Source organism: Schistocerca americana, chromosome 2 (assembly GCF_021461395.2).
Source record: "Schistocerca americana isolate TAMUIC-IGC-003095 chromosome 2, iqSchAmer2.1, whole genome shotgun sequence".
Lineage (NCBI taxonomy): Eukaryota > Metazoa > Arthropoda > Insecta > Orthoptera > Acrididae > Schistocerca > Schistocerca americana.
This window is the reverse complement of record NC_060120.1, coordinates 733,516,814-733,530,153: the sequence shown is the minus strand read 5'-3', so window position 1 is coordinate 733,530,153 and position 13,340 is coordinate 733,516,814. Positions and strand designations below refer to the sequence as shown.

At 40.2% G+C, this 13,340-nt stretch overlaps 1 protein-coding gene across 1 annotated transcript in view; it reads right to left on the bottom strand.

Moving 5' to 3' along the window:
- LOC124594764 (regulating synaptic membrane exocytosis protein 2) overlaps window positions 1-13,340 on the bottom strand; it is a 1,241,912-nt gene that overhangs the window by 853,099 nt on the left and 375,473 nt on the right. The gene's annotated exons all lie outside the window — the stretch shown is intronic.

The following is a 13,340-nucleotide window of genomic DNA, read 5'->3' as shown; positions in this document are numbered from 1 at the left end:
TTACTTGCTTACCAGGGCTGCTGCACCTTGCATGAGTGCAGACCATGGCCATTGTCCATAGCCCAAGTATCTTCCATGCACTGTCCCTATCGATACTGGAGCTATGCGGAGAATCTGAATCACTGTCAGATACTACAGCCCTCCTCCTTAAATTGGCATGTAGGGTCAAAAGTGGCCTGGCATGTGCTGACTTCACCAAAGGAAGGGGAGAAAATAAGGCAGGAATCCCCACCAAAGGCTCTCACAATGGGTCCTCAACGTGATCAGCTGGGTTATAAGGCGAAGCCATCTGTGGAAGTACTGGCCAACTGACAGGATCCAGAGCATAGTTTGGTCCAGCCTGCAGAGGAATGGGTGCCAGATGTAGTGGAAATGGGACCAACAGTTCTGCCTCCAAGGGCTCCACTGGCCGAGAGTGCTCAACCTCTGTCTATGTTGAGAGGCAGGTGCCACCAGTGGTGGAGGTAGAAGCCAGAATGAGCTTAAGCAGAAGAAGTGGTTCCATCTCTGTTGACTCCCTTCACCAGTCATTGTTGACTTCCTGTCAACACCTAACATGAGGGTGGAGATTGTAGTGGCAAGAGGCAGGCTGGTGAGCTGGCTTATCCCTGGAGTGATTGGGGAAGTCATGCCCAAATGACATTGGAGGGGAAAGGAGGTGGGGCATGTTCCACTGAGGTCAGAGCTAGTTTCAATGCCAGACCTGCTGTTCCTCTCTGGCCAAAGCCTCAAATATCTGCTGCCCCCTATTGCTGATGATGACACTCTGGTGTCCACCTGGAGTTCTGGTCAAAGTATGAGCCCAGATGCGAGAGTCTATGCAGTAATATGGCTGTGTGCAGGGGCACAGTAGGTCAAACAGGGTGTGGGATTTGTGCCTGTGTAAAATTTTAGCTAGGCTACATCCTTTTATGGAGGCAGGCCAGTACATGGCAAGAAAGCTGGTGAGTGGTCCATCGATTCAGTCGTCAACATTATTTTCTATATCTGTGTCTTGAATATCCCGACCATCCACTCAGCTTACAAATTGGATGCAGAATGCAAAGGGGCCCTGGTCAACTGCTCAATGCTACTCCATTGCCACAAATTCTGAAACACAGACACTGTGAACTGATGGCCATTGTCATACTGGATGTGTCCTCCAAATTTATTTAACTTTATTTTTTCCCTTGAGGAAGCCATAGGGAAGACAGTACTGTCTAAGGTGGAGAGGGATTATTTCATTAAGCACAGGACACCTAAGGCCATATTATCTGATAATGACCTCAAGTTTACATCAGAAGTTTGTAAGAAGGGTCTTGGGGATTGTGGGGTACATATCAGTATACAAGCAACCTAGCTGAGGGGTTTCTGTGAGAGATTGGGAAATCATGTGGCACATATACTGGTGAGTGGACATAATACTTGTGAGATCCGAGTTTCTCCCAGTGTATGCAATGTTCAGTCAGTTGACTTTATCCACAACCGCTGATATTTCGAAAGTGACCATGCTGTCATTTACAAGGTAAAACTGTAGCAAGTAAGTGTTATACAAGTGAATTTAAAACCTCAGTTTGCAGAGAAAATCCAGAAAAGTCACACACACACACACACACACACACACACACACACACACACACACACACACACACACTGTAAATACTAGTACCACCGCACAGCGAAAGATTATCAGTGCCAGAAGTTATCAAGAATTAAAATTACTTAAATATTGAGTGAGGTGGCACTAACTCTGTCCACTTCTAGACCAGGGAGAGAGCAGGATTCAATGCAGGATTTAAGCAAAAACCTTTGGCTTATAAGGTTACTTGGTAATTTAATCTCAACTGCTTCCTTAATAACTCTATCAAAATAGCTGAACGTGCATGTCAGAATCTCCTTGTTATTACATTCCATAGGATGACTGGTGCCAAATAACATTCTATAATAGCTGATTACCTCGGCTGTTGTAACCGTGTGTGATACTTATGCTCAGTACAATGGTCCTACAAGATCCTGATTGTCTGACCAATAGATGACAAGCCACAACTGCAATGAATACTATAGACACCCATCTTACGCGAACCAAGATCTAAAAGGAACCTAAAACAACCCTAATATTAGATGGAAGTTGGAAAACACATTTGACATTACATTTCTGCAAAATGTGACAAATATTGTTGGCAGTGCTCTCTGCGTAAGTCAGAAAGGCCATAGACCTTGGTGCAAACTCAGTATTATCATCACTCACCTGGTACACAGTTGACTGATAGTGCCACACACACCTGATATTTCTTTCACTACATCCATTCTGATGGAAAATGACCATTGGTTAACTCAGCTGACAAACTCTCAGGGTCTAAAATGATATGGACACTTTGAACCAAGGAATGAAGTATCCCTTTACACTGAGCTGGTTGGTAACAACTATCAGCCCATAGAAACAAGTCAGTGTGAGCAGGATTTCTATGAACAGAATGTTGCAACATAACATCAACCTTCCTCCTGACCAACATATCAAAGTAGGTAAGGCAGCCATCCTTCCCACCTCCACCGTGAAGTGAGCATTCGAGTGCATTGAATTCAGGTGTTCTAAAAAGTAATTTAAATTATCATTGTCATGAGGTGAAACAACAAAAATATTGTCTACATATCTGAAAAAAGATGCAGGTTTCATAGTTGTTGACTCCAAGGCGCTTTCCTCATCGTCTTCCATAAACACATTTGCAATAAAATGTGACAATGAGCTTCCTATTGCAGCTCTTTATGTCTGGTCATTGAATAAAAAGTAAGTGGCAAACCTAACCTCAATTAACTGTAACGAATCACACAGAGGAACATATTTATGGAAGATTTCGAGGAATGTGCCTTGGTGTCAGGAACTTTGAAACCTGCATCTCTCTCTCTCTCTCTCTCTCTCTCTCTCTCTCTCTCTCTCTCTCTCTCTCTCTCTCTGTCTCTCTTCCACCCCAGATACATAGATGATATTTTGTTGTTTGGCCTCATGGCAGTGAGAATTTGAAAGACTGTTTAAAATACTTGAATTCAAATCACCTAAATATTTGTTTCACGATGGAGATGGAAAAGGCTGATGTCTTCCCTTCCTTGATGTGTTGGTCATGAGGAAGACTGATGATATGTTGGGACGTGCTATTTACAGGACGTTTGCTCACACTGACTTGTACCTACAGGCTGATAAGTTGTCACCATCCAGCTCAGCATGAAAGGGTACCTCGTATCTTGGTTCACAGTGCTCATGTCACTTCAGATCCTGAGAATTTCCCAGCTGAGTTCACCTATCTTGAGGTCACCTTCCATCAGACTGGATATAGTGAAAGACGGATAAGATGTGTGTTACGCTGTCGACCAACTGTGTACCAGATGAGTGATGATAATCTGAGTTGGCACCAAGGTCAATGGACTTCCTGCATTATGAATGGAGCATCTCCAGCTAGACTGGTTGCATTTTGAGAAATATGATGTGAAATATGTTTTCTGGGCTCTGTTTAAGGTTAGGGCCCTATGAGGCTCCATTAAGGATGATCTTGGTTTACATAAGTTGGGCATATGTTGTGTTGCTTGCAGTTATGGCACATTATATATTGGTCAGACAATTAGGACCATGGAGCACCAGTGTATTGAGCATAAGCAGCACACAAATGTACAACAGCTGAGCAAATCAGCTATTGCAGAACACTGTCTTGGCACCAGTCATCCTATGGAATATAACAACATGGAGATTCTGACATGCACTTCCAACTATTGGGATAGTGATATTAAGGAAGCAGTGAAGATTAAACTAGCGAATAAAACAGTAAATAGAGGTGGAGAGGTGCTGTGGTTTTCCCTTGAAAATGACAAGATGGTCACTTGCCAAAATACTGGTCATTGTCAACAATGTCACCTGCCTGCAGTCATGTAAATGTTTTGAACGTAATACTTGGTTAGAACATGAACTGAATTTTGAAGTAATAATTAATTATTTAATACATAAAAATACTGGTTAAATCCCTAGCAAAATCAGGTTAGGGATGAACCTGAGAAATAATGTAGAAAAGAATATGTCTTGCCCACCATGGAAAGAGCTGACATCAGCAGAGAAAAGAAAAGTTGTGAAAGGGGAAATGGAAAAGAGCACCCAAACTAGGAAGAAGGGGCATGATGCAAATACGGTGTTGGTCAAAACACATGAAAGGTCCTGTGAAACCAACGATGAATTCTCAAAGTTTTTTGGAGGTTATAAGAGACCATTTGAAGTAGCAGATACTCCCCACACAACAGCTTTTAAATTGAGATACTCTAAATCCCTAAACATGTTTGGAATGAGAAATACTAAATTATCTCACATGGTATGAGGAAAGGAAAAATAATGAAAAGGCAGCAGGAACTTCACCCCTAAGTGAACATGTATATGGTGTACACTGCTTCCCAAACTGCTTGCAGTTTTATTTAATTTTCATTTTTTTCTGAACTGCATTCTCTTAACCTTATATGTTTTCTATTCAGTTATTTGTTTTGAGCTGTAATATGTATCCTAGAGTATGACAAAAGAAAGAGAAGTATTACCAAGTGATTGAGAACTGTGTATGTGGGTGTAGGTGTCATAATTGTTAAGTAAGGATGAAAGAAAAGCGCTTGTTAAGATCTGGACCGAGAAAGAAAAATGGTGTGCAACAAAGATTCTCAACTAAATTAGAATGGCTATGGCAGCATTAACAATTTCAACTGTAGATTAAAGGGACATCAGAGAAAGTAGAATAATAGTGGGAAAAGATGTGGGAAGCATTTTGAATGACAATAAATAAATGGTGGCCCTCTCTTAAGAAATGAAAATCATAAAGTATGCATGCATAAAATACCACAGAGTAGATTACTATTTGAGTATAAAAATATGTTTGCAGAAGTAAAAAGACAGCGTAACTCAAAAGGGTTTAAAGGATTTGAAGAAAGAATAGATAAGAGAACAAAAGAGGAAAAAAGGAGATTTTACTGAATGATTAACAGAATATAAAAGAATGAGACATTCTGATACAAGCCAGAACACTACCCCCCCCCCCTGCCCCCCCCCCCCCAGTATTGTTTCTTCATTTATTTGCTGCAGGTCAGGAAAGTGGGGAGAGGGGGAGAGTTCTCAAATAAGATACAGCTTACAAATAGAAGATAAATTTATGAATGTTAGTGAAGTGCATAGATGGAAGCAGGAAAGCTAAAAAATAGGAAGAAAGAATCTAGACATTAAATGGGCAATTCAAGAATATTGAGCAATCTGGGGGGGGGGGGGGGGCAAAAAAAAATGGCCTTTAGTCCCATTATCAAAGCACTGGGGGTATACCTTACAAACAATGTTGACACTATTCATAGAACATGTGGTGGTCCCAGTTTCGAGATCAAACAGTCCACAGCAAGAGACAAGGAATTTCTACATCTTATCCATAATAGGCATTGAGTAATTATACAGCTAAATAGGAAATCAATTTTCCAGTAGTCACTATAGACAAACCACAGAAAGGTGAGCAGAGTCTCAGTATTCCCAATCACGGATAAGGTTCGTAACTGAGAATAAAAATTAGTGTAAATGTTACAGCTATCAAATGACAGTAGAGACTATAACTGTTTGAAAGAATATACTGTGGTTAGGAAGGGCAGTGCCGTGGAAATAATTTTCTCATGGGACAGCACTTATGCATATACAAAGATGGTGATAATGTCATGTACACAACTTCGTACACAGGTGAATCATGTTTCTGACATGATTAAAGTGCACAATAGGAATTAACAGACTCTGAACGCGGAATGATAGACACCTGAGAAATTCAATTTGGAAATCGTTAAGGAATTCAATATTTAGAGAGGCAAAGTGTCAAGGGTGCGCTGAAATACTAGATTTCAGGTGTTATCTCTCACCATAGGCAACTGTGGTCGACAGACTTCACTTAACGACCGAGAGCAGTGTTGTTTGCATATAATTGTCAGTGCTGACACGCAAGCGACACCACATGAAATAACAGCAGACATCAATGTGGGACATACCACAAACATACCCATTAGGACAGTGGAGCAAAATCTGGCAGTAATGGGCTACGGCAGCTGATGACTGATGCAAGTGCCTTTGCTAACAGCGTAACATCACCTGCAGCACCTCTCCTGGGCTTGTGACAATTTTGATTGGACCTAAATGACTGGAAAACTGTGGCCTGGTCAGATGAGTCCTGGTTTCAGTTGGTAAGATCTAATGGTAGGGTTTGATTGTGGTGCAGACATCATGAAGCCATGGACACAAGTTGTCAACGAGGTGCTGTGCAAGCTGGTGGTGGCTCCACAGTGATGTGGGCTGTGTTTACATGGAACGGACACAGTCCTCTGAGCCAAATGAACTGATCATTGACTGGAAATGATTGGGCTAGTTGGAGACCATTTGCAGCTGCTCTTGGACTTCATGTTACCAAATAACAATGGAATTTCTATGAATGACAATGTGCCGTGTTTCCAGGCCACAACTGTTTGCGACTGGTTTGAAGGACATTTTGGACAATTCAAGTGAATAATTTGGTCACCCATATTTCCTGACACAAATCCCACTGAATATTTATGGGACATAATTGAGAGGTCAGTTCGTGCACAAAATCCTGCACCAGCAACAGTTTGGCAATTATTAATGGCTAATGAGGCAGCAAGGCATAATATTTCTGCAGGGGACTTCCAACAACTTGTTGAGACCATGCCACCTTGATCTGTTGCACTAAGCTGGGCAACAGAAGGTCCAACACAGTATTAGGAGGTACCCCATGACTTTTATAATCTTAGTGTAATTTTTATTGCAAACTTTTTAGGGGCATTCAATGAGTAATGTAACACTTCTCCTCTTCTCCCCCCATCTCCCCACAGAAAGCCGGTTGGTTTTATTGAGGATTCCAACACACCATATTATTCTCCACTCTTTTGGCTACAAAACCCTATGTTTCAACATAATCTCCACTCAATGTCACTGCATATGCCTCCTTACTGGGAGGGTCTGTATGCCCACATGGTATTGCTCTACTGGTTGACATTAGAGCCAACATTTTGCTGCATCAATAACCTTCACATCATCCACATACTGCTTCCCATGCAGTGCACCCTTCATTGGGCCAAACACATGGAAGTTGGAAGGTGCGAGATCCAGGGGTGTAGGATGGATGAGGAAGAACAGCCCACTAAAGTTTAGTGAGCTCCTCTTGGATTGGCGGACTTGAATGAGACCTTGTGTTGTCATGGAGAAGGAGAGGTACATTTGCATTTTTGTGGCAACAAACATGGTGAAGCTGTTTATTCAATTTCCTAATCATATCATCTTACACTTCAGAGCCAATTGTTACACTGAAACAGAATAACCTCTTCAGAGGCCCAGAAGACCATCACCATGACTTTATTGGCTGAGGGTGTGGTTTTGAACTTTTTCTTCAGAGGAGTTGTGTAGTGCCACTCCCCGAATTGTTGTTATATTTCTGGTTCAAAGTGACGCACCCATGTTTCATCGCCTGTGACAATTATTGACAAAAATCTGTCACGATCAGCCTCGTATGGCGCAAGCAATTTTGCACAGATGGTCCTTCATTGCTCTATATGGTCTTCTTTTAGGCAGTATGGAATCCATTGGGCACACACCTTTGAGTACCTCTTAGCTAGTGGATGAGTGTGCCAGTACTACCAGCAGAGACAGCCAGTTGGCAGTGAGGTGTTAAGGCTGTGCCCCATAAATGACCTTGAATGAGAGTGTCTGCATGTTCCAATATTGCAGGAATCAAAGTTGTGCGTGGCTGGCCAACACATGGGAGATTGGACAGCTCTGTGCGACCTCATTGTAGTGATGACAGGTCCCTCATTCAATGACTCATCTTGCTTTTCTTCACTTCCACATCTCTGCAGATATTCTGCAAGTGCCTATGAATATCTCTGATGCTCCAGTTTTACACCAAAATAAACTCAATGACAGCCCTCTGCTTGGAATGCACCTCAGTTACAGATGCCAGTTTGAAGGTCACCTGTAGTGCTGGCACCTATTGAACTTCATTGAAGTATAGGGACTGAAGTAGGTATACTGCATGATGTCTCACAACAAATTCTGCATTTTTTCAACCAAACGGGATGAGAAAAAAAAATGTTGCATTACTTATTGAACACCCCTTCTAGTATATTTTTTTGCAAGATTTTGACCAGACCCAGAAAAGTCTGTTACGGACACTGATCGATGTTGCAATGGCTTTTACTGCACCGTAAGGTTGACATTTTGTTTATTTATACTGAAAATAAGTAAATGCTAGGGCTATGTGTATCAGATTGACATTTACAACACTACTCAGATGGATAAGAAGGCTGAATCCGGAAATTTGAAAAAGGTGCATTGTTGCGATGAAAGAATCTTTTGTTGTAAAGAAACTGGTTAATGGTTCCCAATATACTCCAGCTCATTATTCTTTCACAATAACATAAAGAAATGTGGGGAGATATGTAACAGTTTTGACATTTGGTGTAACATCTTTTCATTTATCAAATGCAATGCAATGCCACATTCAGGATATGCAGATGGATGCCTTCATGTCTTTTAGGTAGCAAACAAAGACACAGAGGATTGAGCACCTCTAATACTGGACAAGGAGCCTGTCATTCATGAAAAACTTGAGAGACATATTAAAACACCACCTCTTTTTGTTATTTTATAAACTCTTATGGTGTCAAATTTATGACCAAATAAGAGAGCAGTATATACTAAGTTTCTATAATATTCTGAACCATGTGAAGATCTAAAACATTAGGTAAATAAGTAGGCTGAAAACCAACCAACAACAGTGTTACCTGGTGGGGGCAGGAGCAATGAAACAGATGTGAGAGCACAGAAGTAGTGAAAGAGATGTCAGATAACAGGAGTAGTGAAAGAGATGTGAGAGCACATCCTCTGTGAAGCAAAAGAAAGTAGAAGGTTGTCAGACACATAAGCACAATACTGCATGTTGGCACAAGATTGCATGAGTAATAGTTTCAAACACATGGATGGCTGCCATTCTCTATGTCATGCAGAGGTTGATGCATGTGAGTTATGCTACAAGTAACTGCAGATGGGTACTTCATTGATAAGCACGCCAGGCAAAAATATATATATGCCTTTTTATGCATGTGAGTTATGCTACAAGTAACTGCAGGTGGGTATTTCTGTTGATAAGAATGCCAGGCAAAAAATTTGTCACTCCCAGGAAATATCATGCTAATAGTATTAAATGCTGCATCTAGCCTTTCTTCAGGTTTGCTATTATCCAGCTAAAGCCACTCAATAATTACCTGTAGGTCCTGCAGAGCTACCAACATGAGAGCATGTTGACTTGTAAGTTTCACCCGCTGTTCCAAATAGTCACAGACACTTTCTATGGGATTAAAGTCAGGTGATTCTGCGAGCCAGTTGAAGTGCAATAGGGTGCCTAAGTGTTTGTCAAACCAGGACCTTATGCGTGAACATTGCTGTTGTCATCTTGGGAGACTGCAACGTCCACAGCGTACTTATAATGAAGGTGCAGAAGAAAGATACTTATCATGATGATGAAGAAGAAAGAGCAACACTTGGTCACAAAGAATACTGAAATATACGTTCTAGTTCATTTTCATGGTAACCCAGGCGATTGGGTAAAAATCATGGTACAAAATGCACCCCCAAAACATCACAGAACCACCTGAGACCTGAACTACATCCTCAACATAGCACAGACTGAACATCTCATTGGAATGTAGCTGCACACAGGGTTTTGCATCATTTAAAAAGAAGGATTAGAAACTGAGAACAACAGATTCTGAAACCTGTTGTCATTGAGAAGCTGTGGTCATAGTTCCTATCTGGAATTCTGTCACATCTCCATATCAGCACACCATAATGGCCTGATCCAAATGACCAAGGGGCAAATATGCATCAAATGACCAAGGGGCAAATACGCATCACTTCACTGCCACTACTTATGTCAGTGGTGGAGAGTCATAAGCCTAGTACCACCACGCACACACATTTCTTTCAACAATAAACTTTATTACAGCCAAACATTCATATAAAATTCTTCAGTAGTTAAACTAGTTTCAACTTAGCAGTAATGTTCAACAGCCCATACAATTATTTGGTGGCCTTCAACATCATTTCACACAGATTTTTGCCAAGAATAATTCTAAGGAGGACTGAAAATAGCTGAAATCAGTTAGTCAAAACAGTCTTTCACTTGCGTGATGAAGAACCAAAGAAGGAAGTGAAATAAAGCCACTGCATGAATGACAGTGCAGAGGGAGCAGATACCAATGTTAAGGTGCCCATCTTGCTGAATTTGGGTTCATTTTTTTTACGCAAAGTTACACTGTTGTCCACATTAAATAGAAAAATTGGGGTTGAAATAGTAGAAACAGTGATAGAATTCTACTATCTAGGAGGCATGATTCATGAAATGGTCAAAGAAAGGGGGACATAAAGGGCAGATTGGTATAAATGAAGAAAGCTTTCTTTAACTACTGTGGTATGCTGGTATTACAATATCAATGAATTTAGGAATATACCGGGTGGTCAAAAGGTCAGTATAAATTTGAAAACTGAATAAATCATGGAATAATGTAGATAGAGAGGTACAAATTGACACACATGCTTGAAATGGCACGTGGTTTTATTAGAAAAAAATAGAAAAGTTCAAAAAATGTCCGACATATGGCGCTTCATCTGATCAGAATAGCTATAATTAGCATAACAAAGTAAGACAAAGCAAAGATGATGTTCATTACAGGAAATGCTCAATATGTCCACCATCATCCCTCAACAATAGCTGTAGTCGAGGTATAATGTTGTGAACAGCACTGTAAAGCATGTCCAGAGTTATGGTGAGGCATTGGCGTCGGATGTCGTCCTTCAGCATCCTTAGAGATGTCGGTCGATCACAATACACTTGCGACATCAGGTAACCCAAAGGCCAATAATCGCACGGACTGAGATCTGGGGACCTGGGAGGTCAAGCATGACGAAAGTGGCAACTGAGCACACGATCATCACCAAACGCCACGCGCAAGAGATCTTTCAGGGCGTCTAGCAATACTTCCCCCCCCCCCCCCCCCTAATAAAAGCCCATGTCATTCCAAGCATGTGTGTCAATTTTTACCTCTCTATCTACATTATTCTGTGGTTTATTAAGTTTTCAAATTTATACTGACTTTTTGATGACCCGGTATTACTCAAGATCTTCTTCTGGTGCAACACATAATCTAGAAGGGAAACTTGGGATGAAAGCTTGGCAAAAAGAATCTGATATGTCATGAAACAAACAAGGCATTAAAAATTAAATGGACAATGTACTAAATAAGTGGGTATGTGGGTATTAGAAACAACAATACTGAAAATAGTCTATGGAAAACCTTTACCAGTATACTGACAACTGTGACTTGGAATAAATAAATGGTTAACTTGCTAATGCAAAGAGACGATACAAGGGGAAATAACAAATAGATTAAGACTGGAGAACAGAAACAATTCAGGTATATTAAGTACACATAGATGGAATGACTGTCCCATGATGTGAAGAAGAGAAATATAAAAATGAAATAATAATAATTACTACAAAAAGTACATGAGTTGTGTTACAGTAAAGTTGACATATTATTAACTGTGAATGAAAGGGATGGAAAGTCGATTTTCAATGACAACAATACTATAATTAAAATTTAAATGCTGCAAAGTGTCTGCTTTTCCTACAAATAAAGCTCTCCAATCTAGAACCAACCAATTGTCTCAGCAGATTATCTATCCTGATTTGACACAGGAAAAGCACTTCATTGCTTAGAAAATTACTTGAGCTGTAAAGAACCATTAGCACCTAGAAGGCAGACATTTCTCTTATGCCAGCGGCAGTAACCTTGCAAATTGTTTTATAAATCAAACATAATTGAGAGGGACGTTTGTGCCAGTTCAATATAGCCCAGAATAATTGCCCAGTTTGACTTCTGTAAGCATCAGCAATCTGGACAGAAATTTAAGACTGTTCACACTATAATGACCTAAATGGAATTTATTGTTGAAAGGCACTAAAATTTATACAGGGTGGTCAGGAACAGTCTGAAAGAACTGTAAGGATGTTGCAGGGTAGGTTGTGCTGCACTGATGTGATGCACTGCACAATTTCCGAACTAATTAGCATTCAAGTCTGTCAATCGGACTGCTGCATTAACAAATTCAAGCAACCTGCCAGAAACAGTGTCAGTTGTTCCCAAAGCATACAAGAGCACTCAGGCTTTGGCTCCAGTTCGATCCTTACTATCATCCTGTATCCCATTTTTTTTACTGCTCTCTTGTTCGGTTTTAGGAAACCAAATGAGAAATCATTTGTCACCACAGTCACTGGCAGGCCTTTCGAATTTGCGCACATTAACAGGCTGACTGGATAACTTCAGTGCTGATCAACTCATTAATGGCACAGCACATTGAATTTTTTCCTTAACAATTATTTCTCAGCACAACCTACCCTGCAGCACCCTTACAATCTTTTCAAATAGTTTCTGACCACCCAGTCATGAATATAAATAATTTAGCATCTCAGTTTCATGAGTTTCATGACACGAAACATATGTCAGTGCAAGTTACAATAAAACAAACAGAACTACTTTGAGAGAATGACCTTAAATTCCAATTTTTTTATGACTACGTGTCTCTTCGCACCCTCAGAAGTGAATTCCTCTAAACCTGGGATCTGAGTGACCTGCCCTTCTTTCCAAACTTCCCCAACCAATCCCTCTTTACTTCCTGAAAAAAATATAAAAGTTCAAAAAGCTTGACAAGTTTCTCTCCAACACCCGTCCTGAGTATGTGTGTTTCTATTTGCAGTACCAGGAATTTTGCCTTCTGAAGCCAAGTTCTGATCAGCCACTCTGTCTCCTTGTAATTCTTGTTTAAATTTTCTATGGTTCAATTAAACGAAAAATCATGTACTTTATGTGTTCAACATCTGTGATATGGGAATGATACTCACTGCACAGTGTAAACAAAATTAAGCTGTTGTTGAAAAGCTACAATTCGATCTATTTTACAGACTTCACCAATGTTACAGATTTTATTTCTAACTGTTAAAAAAGAGAAATATAGAGGTCTTTCTGTCCATGACAGCTGTTGTTGAATATCTCAACTTCTAGCAAAGAAAAATAAAAATAGCAAATGTTAAATAGGTATTAACATTTACTTGCCATTTTAAATCAGAAACATTTTATCACAATAAAAAACTCAGTGACAAACAGCAGGAAGCTAAGCATTTGAAAACAAACTTTCAAGCAATGATTTTGCATGATACTACCATCCCCATCACTATTTCAGTTATTACTAGTGGAATTAA